This window comes from Protopterus annectens, chromosome 1.part2, assembly GCF_019279795.1.
Source record: "Protopterus annectens isolate FY-2018-M chromosome 1.part2, PAN1.0, whole genome shotgun sequence".
In the NCBI taxonomy this organism is placed as follows: Eukaryota; Metazoa; Chordata; order Ceratodontiformes; family Protopteridae; genus Protopterus; species Protopterus annectens.
In genome coordinates, this window is record NC_056727.1 from 1,069,726,723 (window position 1) to 1,069,745,736 (window position 19,014).

Sequence of the window (19,014 nt, forward strand, 5' to 3'; positions counted from 1 at the left end):
ACTTTGCACACTTCCGATACTTTGAATAACTTTAGTTAATATGAAAAAATGCACATAGCAAAAGAATGCAGTCAATTTCTCTTTTTACACATTTTATGCAGTTTGGAAGTTATTTCAAGCATTTTTGTAAGCATTTTGAGTATTTTTATCACTACATCATAGTTTCAAACATTTTGTTTAATTAGAAAGCCATTTTGAGTGGTTTTAATGCTCTGTTTTATATTTGTTGAGTAAAAATCATTTGGGGGTCTTTTAGTAGCTGGATTTAAGTTTCTGACCTGTTTGCAAGTTGTTTGAGCTTTGGATGATCCACTTCTGTGTATTCATCCAATTTAAACTGTCTGCCTCATGGCCTTGAAGAAGTTTTACTGTGGATCCTATTCTGACACCATGTCACTCGTCTTGTGTATTCAAATAAGACGATGAGGCTGGGTGTTCATTAAGTCTTTTATTACATACAAACACATCAGGATGGAGAACAAAAACATTAAACTTAAATGGACTGAGTATCTACTACACACATGCATGCTTACACCTTGGTTGCTCACTACAAAAATGGCATTCTTGCTAGCACGTGCTCTGTATTTATATGTACATGACCATAGACTGGAATAGCTCTTAAAGATACATGCACACTCTGATTTACAGAGCTGATGTAGTTGTTTTGCAGATGGAACTTAACACATTTTATCAAACCTCTAGGTATATTTTCATGGCCTGCAAAATTGGTATTTTCAATTTTGGAAGCTGCCAAAAGGACTTTGTCCAAAATGACTTCCGGGGGGGAGGTGTGAGAGGAAATGGGGTGACAGAGGGGAAGAAGGGAGGGAGAAAAAAACTACCATAATGAACTGTATTTTTAAATGTATGTATAGAACTGTATATATTATTACTGCACTTTCTTACTCAAATACATTATATTTTCTGTTTTACTACTGTACACTCTATATATTGTACACTTCTGTAACTTCTCATCATATTATGCTATGATATACTATTGTTTGCTCTATTAATTTGTACTCATCTCTGAATTTTGTATTTTTATCATATATGTAGAGCTTTTGTATTTTTTTTTTATTGTCATGTATATGGAGCTTTTCTCCCTGGATCTCTGCTGAAAACGGGCACCTGATTGCCCAGTCAGACCAACTCAGTAATCAAATATAAAATAAATAAATAAAATAAGTAAGTTGGAAGGTAATTTGTCCACAAGAATATTAGTATTGTTGGAGTCAATGAAGGAAGTACTATTAGAGGTAAGTTCAGTACTGAATTATTAGTTAGGCTTCCAAATATAGCTGGAAAGTCTTTATGGCTTTCTTATAAATTAGTTGCAGCCCTTCATAGCCAGTCTTGCATTTCCTAATTTGTAAGTTTGAGGGACATGCTAGTTTTAAATCCCATTTATAATGATGAAGTGGGAGTCTTTTAGAGATAGCCAGCAGCTTTCTTTTATTTCTTAGTGTTTCTTTATGTAGGATTGCCACTATATGGGTTTAGTTGTAAACCTGACATTTTTCTTAAGCCATACTGGTACAGATGCCTAAGCACATCTATCCAAGATGTAATAAAAAGCAGCAGAGGGGGAGTCTCAGGTACAAGGTTTGGTGCACAGCTATATCATTTGTGATTATTAATAAGCCTGGTTAGTAGCAACTAACTCTTTGGAGAAAAATCCCAGAATGTAGAGAAGTTATTAGGGACTGCAAAGCAGGTTTTCAGGGAGGACGTCACAGCAAGATGATGAAGTTTGACTACAAAGATGGAAGCAAGCAGTGGGCTAGTGGCATGGCAAAATGACTCTTATTTCAAGATCAAGAAGATTAACACCTCTGATGGGCAGGGGAACAATTTGTTCTGGTGTACTGGCATTTACAAAGCCCAGAATTCTCTGAGAATATGTGTTGATGGTAGTACATGTTTGCCAGCTTGTTTGAGGAGAGCTGATTGCACCCAGAAGAACCATGCTAATTTGGATGGATCATTTCTCTATCTGGTTAAGTTATGGTGCAAGCTTTAAAGGGGGTCATAGTTGAGTTTTTTTAGTTGGCCATAATGTGGTAATGAATTGTGTTTAATGTAACTACAATGTAGTTATAGATTTGCATTATGCAAAGTCTGCTGAGAGACAGCACTTGCTGGGAAATCTGAATGCAAGACAAACATTGCACCCTGGGGATGAGGGAATGCTATCACTATACTGGAGCCATGTTTCCGTAATCAAACAAATGCTGATGAATTCAAGGGTAAGGAACTCCTCAAGTTCAGTGATTTTGTAGTTTAGGCTTTTGGTACTCAGCAGTGCTGCATTTGATATGTTCCAGATTTAAATTAGTTGCATTTGTACTGGTAATGGTTTAATAGTGATTTTACAATGAAGTGCTTTTATTTGCACTAGGGGCCCACAGTTGTGGCTCTTTCACTTGTGCCAGGGTGTCCCTGTCAGTTTGAGGAATAACAAATGCAATTAGAATCTCTGCTGAAAGGTCTTGTAACTTGTAGAACATGCAGCTGCATTTATAACTTTTACAATTTCCATTGTTAGATTAGAATGTGCAAAGAAATTCATTTTATGCATTGTTTTATGCCTGTTTATGCATTGTTTTATGTCTGCTTTGTGAAGACTATAGTTCTAGAAGTATTCCAATGAATGCTTTATAGTACACTTGGCTTGGTGAAGGGGGCTTTAAGCTTCTAATTTGCTCAGACTACTAGGCAGCAAGACATTTTCCTGTAGACATATTTGGTTTGGAGCACATGGCTGAAGTGAAATTCAGCTGAAGCAATATACGGCTGTGAAAAATTCAGTGTGTCCAGACAGTAGCACCTAGCAGCATGCCTACAGCTTCAATAACCAAGTACATGGGGGTATGGTGAAGTAATGTGTGTTGTGCTTGACTCACAGAACAATGGTGCCACAACATGGAAGAAATCTTGCATGCTACTGTAATCACATTTGTGCTTCACTATGTGTTTTAGGAAATGTACCTGAGACACTGTGAAGGGGTGTCACAGTCCACACACACCATTCATAAAGGCTTTGCTCATTGTACTTGGCATTTTCACTGTTGCTGATGTGCCCAGTAGACATCCTGCTGATCATGCCTGCTATAGTACCTGCTGTTTGTATGTGCCTTGGGGGCCATGGACATTATCTCCCCTCCCAGTTCATTTCGTTATTGAAGCTGTGAGCATGGTGCTGCATGCTTCTCTGCACCCACAATGAATTTCTGATAGACATACTTTGCATCTGAATTTCATGTGTCCCCAACCAAATGTATGTGCAGAGAAATGGCTCACTGCCTAACAGCCTGAATCCATTGCTAACTCATAAGTATGGAGGTATTTTTACAGCTATTCCAGGACGTAGTGAAAGGGAGCATTATCTCGCCTAAATTTCCAAGTTGTATAACATTTCTGGCTCCACTGTGCTTTCACAATATGTGTAACAGCCTACGCCAGCGAACCTTATATTTTGCTCATCATTTATGTAAAACAGCTGCGTATCTTCTGTAGAGACATTGTACAGCAATTGCATAATTGTTCTATACTTGTATTCATACATCTTTGGAAAAGCCCACATATCCAGGCTATGTTTCTGCAGGAGGAAAACAGAAAGTGCAACACATGAAAATTGTACTGTAGTTCTTCAATACATTTTTGCTGCTTGCTTGAGAGTGCTGGTTGCTTGAGTTCCTGTTAACTGAGAGTTTACTGTACCCATGTCAGTTGCAAACATTGTGCTGTGTGCACACATACATTAATATTAAATCACATCATATTAATCAATAATTTATTGAATACAGTGACATTTCCCCTTTTCTTATACACCATCCATTTTACCTGTCTGATTTGCCTGGTTAAGTATCTCTGCATCCTTTGCTACCCTTAAAGCTGGTAATGTTTATAAATCAACGAGCTGCAGAATACTCAGTGTAAGGTGTAACTACTACTTTGTACAGCAGAAGTAACACTTTATTGTTCATACTGCTGATAGTTCTTAATGTATTCTTAATAGCTATCACCCAAAATGATGTTGAGATTCAAAGACAAGATAATTGGCTTTAATAACTGTCTATGTAGCTGTTGTCATTCTAGGGGGATCCAGTTTGTTTCAGCTAGGGTTGAAATGGCTGACAAGCCTTTCTGCTTTGCATGGGATGGTCTACACCTCTTTCACCAAGGGTTTTACATCATGGCTAAAGCCTTTGCTGTCCCATTGTGCCTTTTTAGTCAGAGTCCAATGGACATTCCAACCCAGTAAATTCTAATTTGGAACACAATTATGTGGCTGTAGTCACTGCCAGGATTCTTAAAAAAAATGGTAAGAAATGAGGCGATCCTGCAGCTTGAACACATTCATATATATGTAGTTACAGCAACATGGTTTCAGAGCATTGAAAGCTCTCCCTCAATTTCTGGGTATAATGACTGTGATGTTTTTAGATCTACTGGCAACTGTGGGGGAGTATCAGTGTTTGACAAGGATATCATCGCCTACAAACAAATTCCTTGGGATGCCAGGTTTGAACTTGTAGAAGTCCAAATCACCATTAACAAGGTTAATTACAACTTCATAGCCAGCTATAGAACACACTGTATGTCCCCTTTGGAGCATGACAGGTATCTTAGTGCATTAGCCGTAATTCCCGTTAAACCCAAGACCTTTCTACTGGGGAATTTCATCTCTCCATTAATAAGGAGGCTGACCTATATTGTCAATAGTCGGCATGCTCAGCACTGCATTGACATTATAAATATTAACTCTCTTTTACAAATAGTTAACCATCCTACTGGGGGCCCCAGTATCCTTGATATAGTCCTCACAAATATGGCCACTTTTTACACAGCTCCATATTTAACATCATGCCTTGTTAAATGAGACCAGAATTTAATGACCTTTTCCTTTAAAACTGGTGGTATTTCCCCTGTAAATACATTGGGGGTTTAGGGACTTATTAAAAGCAATCCTTCTTCAGTTACTAAATGACCTAAATAAATTCCACTGCAATCCTCCTCTGAAGGATCCCATTGTTAAAGCTGCTACCTACTCCTCTGACTTCTACTCCCACTTAAACAGTTGTATTGATAAAGCACTTACCACCTGTATCAAATAATGAGACATTTGAAAACAAACCGCTGTGGTAGAATACAAGTATAAATAAATTATATAACAACATAAAGAAACTGCTTAATGTTTATGAGAGGTGTCATTCTACCTACCTTAAAACACACTTAAACAAAAAAGAGCTTAAGAGAATCATTAGGAAGTTCAAATCTGAGTATGAACTTAAAATAGCCACTACAACCAAAAGTTGCTCAAATATTTCTTTAACTGTATTAGAAAACTGAGAAATAACACCCAACAAATGCCATGTCCAACCTAGAATTGATGGACATGCTCCACCTAAAGAAAACCTTATCCCCTCGAGCCACACGCTCTAGGGATCTAAACCTCACCACAACAATAAATGGGACATGCTGGAAGGATAGATTCCTGTCCCAGAGACTTTCCATGCTTTGGAACAAGATTCCAGTCTACATTAGGCAGAGCTCCTCGCTAACACTCTTCAAGAGAAACCTTGATAAGTGGATGGGAAACAGAAAGTTTACCTTGGGGATCACTTCAGTGGCTCTGCTGGACAGAGACACAGGGAACTAATCTAAGGGGGTGGCAAAAGCCAACACATTCTGGCTAGGCTTATAATTGCCTTCGGGTAGATAGCCTAGTACCTACCTATGAACCTATAAGCTAGTTTACAATAATGCTGCACTCTCTGACCCAAAAGTAACAGCTAATATCCTAGCTAACAAATCTAGTGCAAATTTTACTCCATCCACAGTTACAGCTATTTGACATATTCCACAGTCCTGGCCACCTGTTTGATTACTGTGGAACAAGTTCTCTCAGCCCTGTCAAAAACTAAGAATACCTCAAAATGGGTCTTGATAACAAACCATGTGGCCTGATTATTAGTGGCAAATATGGCCTTTATGAAGTGCTACTTAACCTCTTTAATCTAATCCTCTTCACTGGTTACATTCCTGAAGCCTGGGAAACAGCTACTGAAATGCCATTACACAAGAGTGGTCCAACCACGGACCCTGGTAACTATAGCTACATTAGTCTCCCTAGTATATGTAAAGCTATGGAGCACATCATATCAGACTTCACTAATCTGGATATGGAACTATCTTAACTCCAGACACTTATCAGTTTGGCTTTGTCAAAGGAAGGTCTTGCTTCTTTAACCTCATTAATTTCTTTGAATATGTAACTAAAGCAGCAGATAGTGGTTATGTAGTTTGTACACATATCTGGACCTGGATAAGGCCCTTGACACTATTTACCATGCAGGCATTATTGATAGACTTGCAAATCCAAATATAAATCCTTATATTGTGTGGTGGATAGCTAACTGGTTGGCTGACACAGCCCATTTGGTTAGACTTGCCGGTGCCAGTTTTGAAAGCCAGAAGGTTACCAGTGGTGCACCACTGATCTCATGTTTAGGCCCTCTTCTGTTTGGCACATATTTTGCAGATGTTCAGGCTAGTACTCTTGCCCTGGCCTATGGTTAACTAAGTTTGCAGATGACTGTAAATTAAGTGCTGTTATCTGATCTTCATCTGACTCACAATTGCTCCAACATGGGTTGCACCATGTCAACATTTATTGCAAGGACAATGTTCTGAAATTAAATGTAAAAAAAAAAAGAAAAAAGTAGCCTAGTTCATTTTGTAAACAAAACAGGTTCACTTACCATATAGGAGATGCAGACGTCCAATCAGATACTATTATAAGGGATCTAGGTACTCTTGTTGAGATTCCTTATCTTTTTACCATCATGTCTGCATTGTCGTTCACAAAGCCTTCTTGCTTCCATGGTAGTTCACAAAGCCTTCAGTCTGATTTATTTAATTTCCAAAGGCATTCTCCTCAAGATCCAAAGATATTGTAATACCCCTTTACTCACCTTTTATCAGACCCATTATTGAATATCATGCCCCCTTTGGCATGTATTTGCCTGAACATTATAAGACATTTTGAGAGACCTGAGAAATTCATAACTAAAAATATCAGTGGCCTTAACAATCCTAGTTATCAGGGGAAAGTGGTAACCCTGTCTCTGTACTAAGTCTCTTACAGACTCCTTCATGGAAATCTGTGTCCAGCCTTTTGAGCCATAAAATATACAACCCTATTTGAACTCCTACTACTTTGCAGAACTAATGCTACCTTAAATACATGATTAAAGGAAACAAACCTTCATCAGCAGATAAATAAGACATGACATGATAGATTTATATCCCAGCGTATCCCTCACCACTGGAACAAACTTCCATTACAAACAACAGAGTAGCACCCCTGCCACCTTCAAGGTAAACCTTCATAACTGGAAAGGCAGTATCAAATTCTTCCCCGGTATTTCTTGATTTGCCCTTCTTGAATCTAGAAGGAATTTTTCAATAGGGTTTTTTGACTAGGTTTGAAATGGTCTACAGATTGATTATCTCACACTTTCATATGAACCCATGAACCTGTGAACCTTTCTTTATGTTTGCCCTCACATACTGTATGCTTCAAATTTAAATTCTTCATAAATAACTAGTCCAAGGTATCTAATATTAGTTTTCTCTTGTGGAATGTTACTGTTGAATGCATGGGTTAATAGGAATTGTTATTTCCAAAGTGGATCACCTTAGATTTCTTTAGATTCAACTCCATATTATTATTTTTTGTTCAAATCTCTAGATTACCCAGAAAAATTGGAGTTTAAATTGAAAGTATATGTTAGAAACTATCAATCCCACCTTAATATCATCTGCAGATTTACTGCACTAAATTCTATCCTTCTTAGGGAAATCTGACACATAAATAGTAAACAATTTTGAACCCAGTATCAGTCCCTGAGGAACGTCCACCTCAGTTTTTTAACCACTTTGCTGGACATTACTAATATTGACCATGCAAGTTCTACCATCTAACCATTTGCCAATCCATCTTATAATACAGTTATTAATCTTTCTTTCTCTGATATTACTTAAAATGCTATCATGAACCAAAAAATCAAAGGCCTTTGTAAGGTCCTAATACACCACATCCACCATTAATCCTTGATCCACAACTTCTCAAACCAGTTCATAAAAACTAATGAGGTTAGTTAAGCAAAAATGACCTTCAGTAAATCCATGCTGTCAAATCCTACAAATGAAAGTTCAGTGAAGAGGCTACTAATGGTTTGTTTAAAACCTTTCCTGATACACAGGAAGAGTGATTGGATGATAAATATCAATCAAAGTTGTTAAACCTACTTTAAAGATAGGAACCACAAGTGCCTCTCCCCACAGTGGAGGAACATATCCACAGCTAGGGGAATTCTGATACAAATGCTGTAGACACGGGAACATATGACTAGTTATTCTCAATAAACAAAACCTGAGAAATCCATCTGGCTCTGCTGCAGCAGCAGGGTTAATAGTTTTAAGAACTTTCTGTGCAAATTCTATGGAAATAGCCAGACAAACATCTACACTTGAGCAAGCCTCTGAAGTCACATCACTGTCACATACTGTTTCACTGCAAATATTGGGTTGGTTGTGCTGTAGCTGATCTCCATCCAAACTGCTCATCTTCCATCTTCCATTCTACTACTCTGTGTATTGATTTATCAATCACCCCTTCAAGTACTTTCATGCAGTGTGACAGGAGTCTGATACCTTTGTATTGCCCACAGCTGTGAATGTTTCCTTCATTCTTGTACACTTGCATGAGAATGGCTTATTCTCCAGTCATCTGAGATATATCTTTTTCTCCATTCTATTTTGAATAACCTCAGAAGCTGTTTCTCACCTAACTCACCCAACATCTAAACCATACCTTCTACCCCTTCATCTGAGCCTGCTGCTTCCTGTGACTTCATTGTCCTTATCACTGTTATTCTAGGGGGGCTGTTCTTTTTCTTCTTCTTTTTTCACAGTCTAGGCATGGGACAGTGCAGCTTCTGTGGGGTTCTTCATTCAGTGCTCCTTTCGTAAGTATTTGATGTTCTTGTGACTGCTGAACACCTTGTGGTTGGCATCCCTTATGAAGGATGCATGATGACTATCTTCTTTATATTCTGTCTTTGCCTTATAGCCTGATAGAGCTTCTTTGTGGCATCTGCTAAGTCACTTTTCTAAAACTGGTACAGTGTGTCTGACACCTTGTTCTTTACTATTGTGACTGTTCTGTTCGCATCTTTGTTACCCAGCCAGTATTTACAGATATCACTCATTTTGCATCTCAAAATCCCTTTGTTCTTTATCAAGAAGGGGATTTTACACAAGTTTTCGTCATACTCTGATGCATAAATTCATAATAATTAACGTTGTTCTACATTTCACAAACACTGTATGCTCCAAATCATTAGATTCTGTTGTGAATCAAAGTGCACAAGGGTCTCTCACTCCAGGGATCTTGACCTAGCCTTTGACATAAACAGGTCAAGCTGAAGAGATCTCTCAGAGACTGCCACTTCTCTGGAACAAGCTTCCAGTTCATGTGAAACAGAGCCCCTCCCTGACCCTCTTTAAACTCAACCTAGATCAATGGATGGGTGTCTGCAAATTCACTCCAGCGGTGGCGGCCATGTCCCTCCTGGACAGAGGAAGTTGGTATTAACTACCATAGATCCTTGCCTCTGTGAAGTTCTCTCACCTAACCACTAACAATTAGGGCAACTCGGGATAAATATGGCTAGGCTTATAATGGCTCTAGAGTCATTAGCCTAGTAACCTTGTATGAACCTATGAACCTATTACCAGTCTCAGGTTTTATGTCTCGTATAGTCTGCCCATGTATCAGACTGTATCACACATTTTGCTGAAGAAAAATGGACAAGTATGATTGCTAGACCTTTCTGTCCTGGTCCGATCTGTAAACAAACTTTCTCCAGTAGGATCAACTTAGTTAATAAGATAGACTTGTTTCTATGCTCTCCCAGATGAAAAGTCATTATATGTCTAAACAAGGTGATGTAACAGCTAAAACAGTTAAAACTCCAGAACAGATCATTTACCATACATTGTGGAGTCCAAATGCATATACTTTGCATTTGTGAAAAACTGAACAGAACTCTACATATAAAGGGCAGTTGCCGCAGCTTATGAATTGTAACTGCTTCGAGGGTCACAGAAACCAATGTAATGGCCTCATGTTACCCTAAAATAGATGTGTAAGTGCCTAGATGTTCTGTTTCAAATATTAAAATAAAATAATGATTAGAAGGGTGAAAGAAGAAGCAAATGACTGAGTAACTGCATACAGATTTGCACATAGAGTAAGCTTCAGTAAGAGAGCAGTAAGTGAAAAGAAGTATTTTTTCACATTTATCATTTTAATGAAAATGTTTTATGTATCTACAGAATAGCATCTTAAGTAAAGCTTTAAATTTACAATTTCTTGTGTGGTTTCTGGCTCTTTTGAAATCAGATAATGGATGGATATGATGAAATTTCCTTTTGCCTTTTTTGTGTTTGTTTAGGAAATAAAACAGAAGCTTGTTCCCTGGAAACAGATAACTGCATGGCTAAAAGAAGCATGAGTTACTCATTTTGCAGTCCAGTTGGGTATTACATAAATTCTGATAAGTGAAGATCAAGCAAGCACACACTCAAAGGCTATCTGAAATGAAGGCAGAAACTCCACCTCCCTCTTTGAAAAAGAGATGCTGAGGATGTAAATGAGATCTAAGGTATCACAAGCAGCACACAAAAACTATTACATAGTAGACTGAGTCTATAAACTATATTTAATTGTTTTTTTCTGGTACACCCCAGTACTTTGCAGGTCTTGATTGTTATTAACTACTCAGTTGGTATGCTGTGGGGAAAAATACTAGTTTAAATATAATAACAGCAGTACTTGTCTGCTCCACCCTTGGTATTTATTCACTTGTTGTTTATCTTTTATCATAACTTTGTCTTGTACAGTCATATGAGCTAAGTTACCACATTCCTTAATCATCCCTCTCTCTCTCTCTCTCTCTCTCTCTCTTTCTGTTGCATGACATGCACGTGGCAGGTCTTGTGTGATAAAAATAAATTGATTCTTAGTCACTGAAGGTTTCATAATGGTATCTTCCAGAATGTGCAGTAAGTCCATGATGCCTGAACTGCTTTGCTGCAGCATTTTGAAAAAAAAAGAACTGAATTCTTTGTTGAATATGTAGTCATTTGACTCCATAGGCATCTGTTATGCACATTTATATAACAACTCAGTTAATTTATTTTCTCAGCTATGTAAAAATAACATTTTAACAAATATTATATGTTTGTTTTGTAATTTATAATAAATATACTAAGGTCTGGGATATAGTACACTTTAAGATCTTGGAGGAGCATTTTATTATTTCTGTTTTTATTTAACTGTGCAACAAATAGACTCCTGTGCCTTATTTATAATATTGACGTGTTTAACTCTCTCTGTAGGCAGTCTTTCACTCACCATTTTTATAGAGTCAATGTTAGAAAAAAAAAACTTTGAACTGCAGCAAGAAAATTTAGTTTGGGGTACAATGATCTTATTTTAGCCCCCTCCCCAGTAGTAGTAGTAGTAATAATAATAATAATAATAATAATAATAATAATAATAATAATAATACTAATAATTGTTGATTTTGCAATATAATACATGATTTGATCAGCATAACACTTGGAAAGAAAAAAATGTAATGCAGTATGGTTTCTATCTGTTCAGGTGTAAACAAGTAGGCTGTTTTACTACTCAAGTGCAAAAGCTGACAGAGGAATGACCTTGTTGAACACAGATGGGTGAAGATGAACCCCCATATGACTGATGTTTATACAAAATCACTGCTAGTCTAGGTTCTGTCTGCTAGCAGTTATTACTTTCTTTTGAGAGATTTCTTTTTCAGTCTTTCATGCTTGTGCACTGCTAATTTGGTATATAAATTCTGAAGGGTGTAGGGGGCTGGCCACAACATGAGAGGTACAGAAGGGCTTGTCTTGGTGCAAATAAATGCTTACATTTACTTTTTTCATTGGTAAGTTTGCTCCTTGTCAGGTTGTGATTATAATCATAATAGATGCAATATTAATATTTTAATTATGACAAAACTTTTTAATGGAAATGTTTAAAAAATACTTCTGAAGTGCTATCCAAGAAGAAGAAACTGCACCCAGACTTTTCCCTCTACCACACATAACCAGACACTTGTCACTGAAGCCAAAAGCAATGCTTTCTAAACAGAAGATGCATGCCAGTGCTCCCAGGCTCCAGCTTCCCACTGAAGCAAACTCCAGCAACAGCAGCTTGTGAAAGCTGATCTTATGTTTTATTAATCAGTTCACATTATAGTAAAGTACCGCATTCATCATCATCAAAAAATGCAGTACATTTCCTGGTGCTATGGTTCTGCTGCCCTTTCATTTAACAACAAATCCAACCTATTAGCAAATGACAACTTTAGATGGCACTGTACAAGCACATACACTCGTGCATGAATCATGCCATTCCAAACAGAACCAAGATGGTCTCCTCCAAAAAAGGAACCCAATCTGGTGGTCCACTGCCATAAACAAACTATACAACAGAAGGAAGAAACTGTTGCAGAAAAGAAGAAAATACTAGGATGCAAAAAACTCCCTCACCAGCCTCGGTAAGAAGCTGAGATCCCTCATAAAATCCTCAAAAGCTAGTTACAAAAATAAAATGGCCAAAGATTCCAAAGACAACCACAAGGCATTCTATAGTTATGTCAAGAATCTAAATGGCAATGCTCAGATCTGCTCTGAGCTACAACAGAATGGCATTAAATATACTGATCCCAAGGATACTGCCAATATCCTGGCAGATCGATTCAGTGCCAACCTCACCCCCCTCTCACAACCTAAAGGGCCCATCTCAATACTAAAAGATTGCCGAATTCCAGTAATCACGGCACACTGGTAAAAAACACACTCTCCAAAGCTAAGAGTACAGCATCCATGGGACCAGATGACATCCTGGGCTGTGTACTACATGAACTACAAAATGAACTGGCACCTCACCTAAGTGTCATGTTTAATCATAGCTTCACCTCAGGCTTTGTGCCCAGTGAGTGGTGCACAGCTACAGTTATCCCACTCCACAAGGGGGGATCCACCTTGGATCCTGGGAACTACCGCCCCATCACTCTGATGATTCTGATCTGCAAAGCCATGGAACGTATTATCATGGAACTTATAAACAAAGACATTGGCAACCTTCAGACACTAGATCCCACCTAGTTTGGGTTCGTGAAGGGCCGATCTTGTCTCCTCAACCTGACTAACTTCTTCGAATCAGTCTCCAGAGCCATGGATGAGGGTAAGGCTGTCCACACAGCCTATCTGGACCTCACCAAGGCCTTCAACACCATCCCCCACTCTGGAATCATAGATAAACTTACTATGCTGGGCATTAATCCCTACGTCACTTGATGAGTTGCCAACTGGCTTACTGACAGAACCCACACTGTAAAAGTAGCCGACTCAAAATCCAGCTCCAGACAAGTGACAAGCGGAGTACCTCAGGGTTCAGTCCTGAGACAGCTTTTGTTTGGCATCTACTTTTCTGAAGTACCGGCCAGCACTAAGGGACTCTGGCTAACAAAGTTTGCTGATGATTACAAACTGGGAGCCATTATTGAATCCCCAAGTGATGTGGATATTCTACAAAAGGGCCTTACAGAAACAGATGCTTGGTGTCAGAGCCATGGGCTCAAGCTGAATGACAACAAATGTATAGTTATCCCCTTTGGGAAAAACCATGTACCCATGAATTACCACATAAGTAGCAGTACACTAAACACCGAAAGTGTGATAAGGACAGTGGTCTCACCTTTGATAACCACATAGCCACAACAGTCAGGAAATCCTTCTAAGTGGCACACCTTATCACTAAGGGCTTTTCATCCAGAAAAAAGGAGGTCATTGTCCCACTATACTCATCCCTCATTAGAGCCATTATAGAGTACAACGCCCCATTTGGTATGTACCTCACAAGACATCTGCAACAACTGGAAAGGCCACAGAAATACCTCATTAAAAGTATCACAGGCCTAAAGCAGGTGCCCTGTGCTGACCATCTAAAAAAACTCCACCTATACTCTGTCGCATATCGCCTAGTCAGAGGGGATCTCTTCTTAACATACAAGGCCATGTCAAACCCAGTGCTGTTGGACATGCTACACTTAAAGAAATCCCAATCCCTCAGAGGCACACGCTCCAGGAATCTAAACCTGGTCATCACAATGATCAAAACATGCTGGAGGGATAGGTTCCTGACCAAGAAACTCCCCATACTCTGGAACAGACTGCCCATACAAGTCAAGCTGAGCACCTCTTTGGCCTTCTTCAAAAGGAACCTTGACGATTGGATGGGAGATAGGAAATTCACCCTGGGGATCACATCAGTTGCCCTGCTAGACAGGGGACCAGGGAAGTAAATATTCTGGGAAGAAATAGCCAGGGAATTGTTATGGCTAGGCTTGTATAGGCCCTAGGGCCAATAGCCTAGTACCAACCTATGAACCTATGAATAAGTTGCTTCTTACTCTGACTTTCATAAAATTATATCAAAGATGAGATAAAGTTATTTTTGCAAATTAGCTTTGTTTTGGACTCTGGCTTAGGGATAAAAAGAAGAAGCTTGAAGAGTGCACTAAAGCAAGGAACCACTAAAACCACTGTGTAACCTAACCAAATGAACAAGTAACAATATAAATAGTGACAACTTAAGTAAGAATAATAATAGATAAATAGCAGTTTATCCCCCCACATACATGCACACACTTCCATGCATGTATGTGCATAGCTTCCCTGTGTTTTTCTGGAGCATGATGTCTCATAAATCATCTGCACATTTCTGTTACAGTGAAACGACTGATGTCTCAAGAACACAGTACACTGTTTTGGGGAATTTTTCCCTTTCCCAATGTTGTGCAACCTTGGTACTTGTATATGTAGGTGTCTGAGGAGTGAAGGGCACATATTTTGAGCTGTACTTTTATTTTATGGTCAGTAGGAAGCTTTTAAGTATTTGAAATTAAGAATTATAGTTATGAAGGACTGAGCTGTGATGATGCACACACACACACAGACATACACACACACACACACACACACACACACACACACACACACACACACACACACACACACACACACACACACACACACTGTGCTGTAGCTGTAACAAATAAGATAAGCACACCTTCATCCACACAGAGCTTGGACATTACATGTATGTTAAATAGAATACTGAAATAGATGCTGGTGAAATTCCTTTCATTTTTTATGAAGAGATCTGTTTGTGCTATAAGCCAGTGGAATGGTGATACAAGAGGATGAAGCATTGCAGTAATGGATGAAAAAGGAAACAAAAACAGTGATGTGATTTCTATGCAGAATCTATTTGAAATTATGAAATATTTGTATAAAACTTGTGTACCTGATGGATATTACTGACACATCACCCATCAGCCCTCTATGCTCTCTGAGTGAAGAGGTGTTGCACCTGATAACTCTAAAAGAAGTAAGATGGATGGGTTTAGGATATGAATAATTGCATCTGTCTTTTTAGGCTACCACTAACTTAAACATAAATAAATAAAATAAAACAAGATACCTACGGATACTATAAGATTTTTTACTGAAGTGGTCAGCATTACTTCTGTTAGGCAAATGCTGCCCATACAAAGAAAAGGTGGTATGTTTGTTTTTTGTAGGCAAAATTAAAATATTGTGCAATATACATTTTGTGGGAAGGCATATCCTGAAAGACTGCTTAGGTTTAAAATGCTGAGATGCCCTTGCACCCTTTTGAATTAAGAGGAAAATGTGTATTGATATATTTTCCAAAGGAAAATTATAATACAAAGAAGTAGGAAGTAGTGTTTAAACAGTTGAAAATTGGACCTTTATATAATAAATTTGTGTAGTACAGTGAGTGCAATGTTTTTAAGTAATGCATATGGCTTCAGTGCGTGATGGATGTAACATGATGATATCTTACTTGCTCAGTTGCTGCCATTCCAGTAAGGTACATTGTTGCTCACCTGTTGTCTTCTAGATGCTTCTGCCTTACCTTCACATTTTAATGTGCCTAATGAGTGAATCTGAATCTATGAGTCTGAGTACACATCTGCAATAGTTGAGAGGCATGAATATATGGCATAACTCTCAACTTTTTTTTCCTCAAAAATCAGGAATAGACCTAGAAAATAAATAGTACAACAGGTTTTGCATCAAATATAATTTTCAGAAAAAATAAGAATTAGGAAACTTCAATTTCTTCCATTATTCAGTGACTGTAATCCTCTGTGATTTACCAGAAATCAAACTTTGCATGAGGGACAGTGAGATCATAACAGTCACTTCAGCTTTAATATCTCCTGAGATTTGGCCAGTCTTCAGTCTTCCTTCCAGACACTATTGTCAGCTTCAGACAATTCCTCGAGATCAATGGAGCAATTTCATTTAACACTAAGCATGCACTAGGAGAATAAATACACAGAATAATAAAAACAAAAGCTCTAATTTAGGTTCATAGGTTCATACTAGGCTATCTGCCCTTGGGCATTTATAAGCCTAGCCAGAGTGTGTTTGGCTTTCGCCACCCATTTTAAATGAATTTTGCTATGCCCTTTTTTGAGGTTAGTATACTGTGCCTCTGTCTAACAGTGACACAGAAGTGATACACGGGGTAAACCTACTATCTTCCATCCACTCATCAAGATTCCTCTTAAAGATAGTCAATGAGGGACTCTGCCTAACCTGGACTGGAATTTTATTCCAGAGTGAAGGGAGCCTCTGGGTTATGAATCTGTCCCTCCAGCATGTCCTATTTATTTCAGTGCTGAGGTTCAAGTCTCTCGAGCGTGTAGCTCGATGGGATTTGGATTTTCTGAGGTGCAGCATGTCCATTAATTCTGGGTTGGACATGGCTTTATACATCAGGCACAGATCGCCTCTGAGCAGGCGGTATGCCACTGATTAGAGCTGGAGTTTCTTTAACCAGGCAGCATATGGCATCTGTTTGAGCCCTTTGATCCTCTTGGTGAGGTACTTTTGGGGTCTTTCCAGTTGCTGCAGGTGTCTGGTAAGGTACATCCCAAAAGGGGCATTGTACTCAGTTATGGGCCTGATGAGGGATGAGTAAAGAGGCACAATGACCTCCCCTGATCTAGATGTGAATCCCTTCATGATTAGGTGGGCTATATAAAATGTTTTTCTAACCACTTTGGCCACGTGGTTGTCAAATGAGAGATTGTTATCAACTTGGGTCCCCAGGTCCCTAATTACTTCTTCCAGATTTAATGGATTACCACCTATGTGGTAATTTGTGGGCACTTTGTTTTTGTCAAAGGGGATGACTATACACTTTTGGCATTTAGCTTGAGGCCATGGCTCTGGCACCAGTTGTCTGTTTCTATGAAGCCCTTTTTAGGATGCTTGTGTCGGCTGGAGAGTCGATTATGGCCCAGTTTGCAGTCATCTGAACTTGGTCAGCCACAGTCCTTCCATGTTAGCCTGTACCTCTGAGAAATATATACCGAACAAGAGAGGTCCCAGGACTGAGCCTTGTGGGATGCCACTTGTAACTGGTTTGGAGTCTGACATGGCTCCAGCAATTCTAACCATGTGGGTTCTGTCCTTGAGCCAGTTTTCAACCCATTTAGTGACATAGGGGTTTATATTTAAGCTGGTGAGCTTATCTATAATGCCCTAGTGGGGTATTGTATCGAAGGCTTTTGCAAGGTCCAGGTAGGCTGTGTGGACCACCTTCCCCTCGTCAATGGCCTTGGTGACTGTTTCAAAGAAATCAACCAGGTTTAAGAGGCAGGATCTGCCCTTAACAAAGCCGAACTGGGTAGGATCCAGTGTCTGTAGGTCTCCAATATCTTTATTTATGAGGTCCATGATGATCCTTTCCATAGCTTTGCAGACCAAGCTAGTCAGGCTTATGGGGCGATAGTTTCCAGGATCCGTTGAGGCACCACCTTTGTGGAGAGGGACCACTGTTGCTGTATGCCACTCTTTGGGTACATATCCTGTAGTAAGGCTGAGATTGAACAGTAGTTTTATGTTTGGGTTTAGTTCTTCTTGGAGTTCATGTAGGACGCAGCCCGGGACACCGTCTGGTCCCATTGATGCTGTGTTTTTTACTTTGGAGAGGACAGCTCTTACCTGAGCATCTGAGATGTCAGGGGGGCAGCACTCTGCTGGGATAGATATTTGCCCTTTTGGTGGGGAAGGGGGGGGGTGGTTTACGCTGAACCTGTCAGCTAGGATGTTGCCAATGTCTGTGGGTTCAGTGTATTTTTTGTCATTTTGGACTAATTCTGAGCATATCTGGGAATTCCCACCCATGTTCCTAACATAACTAAAGAAAGCCTTGTGATTATCCTTAGTGCCCTGTGCAATTTTCCCTTGAAGCTGGCCTTAGACGATTTTATGAGTGCCTGTAGTTTTTTGCTAATACTGATCAGAGATGCCTTCCCTTTTTGGGATTTTGCTCTATCATGTAGTAGCTTCCTCCTTCTATTGTATAGTTTGTTTATGGCTGAGGTCCACCAGACAGGACGCCTAACTTTGGAGGATTGGGTCTTGGTTTTATTTGGGATTGCATGATCCATGCATTCCTGAAGGTGTTCATAGAATGCGTTTATAAAGGATTCTGCAGTCTGGGCCGTATTTTCCACAGGCCCGGGGGCTTTGAAGGATTCCACCTCGGTTTTGAGGAGTGTAAAATTTGGTTTAGAGAAGTTTTTCACTGTGGTTTTCTGGGCAGGGGCTGGGGTCGGGATGTGAATATCTAGTGAGATTAGTTTATGGTCTGATCTTACCAGTGAGGGATACACTTCTGGTCTGGAGCATAGAGTCCCCATGTTGGTGATGATCAGGTCCAGTATGTTTTCCCCTCTTGTGGGAGTGACAACAAGTTGTTCCATAGCATTTGAGTTTATAAATTCTAGGAACCTTCGGGCT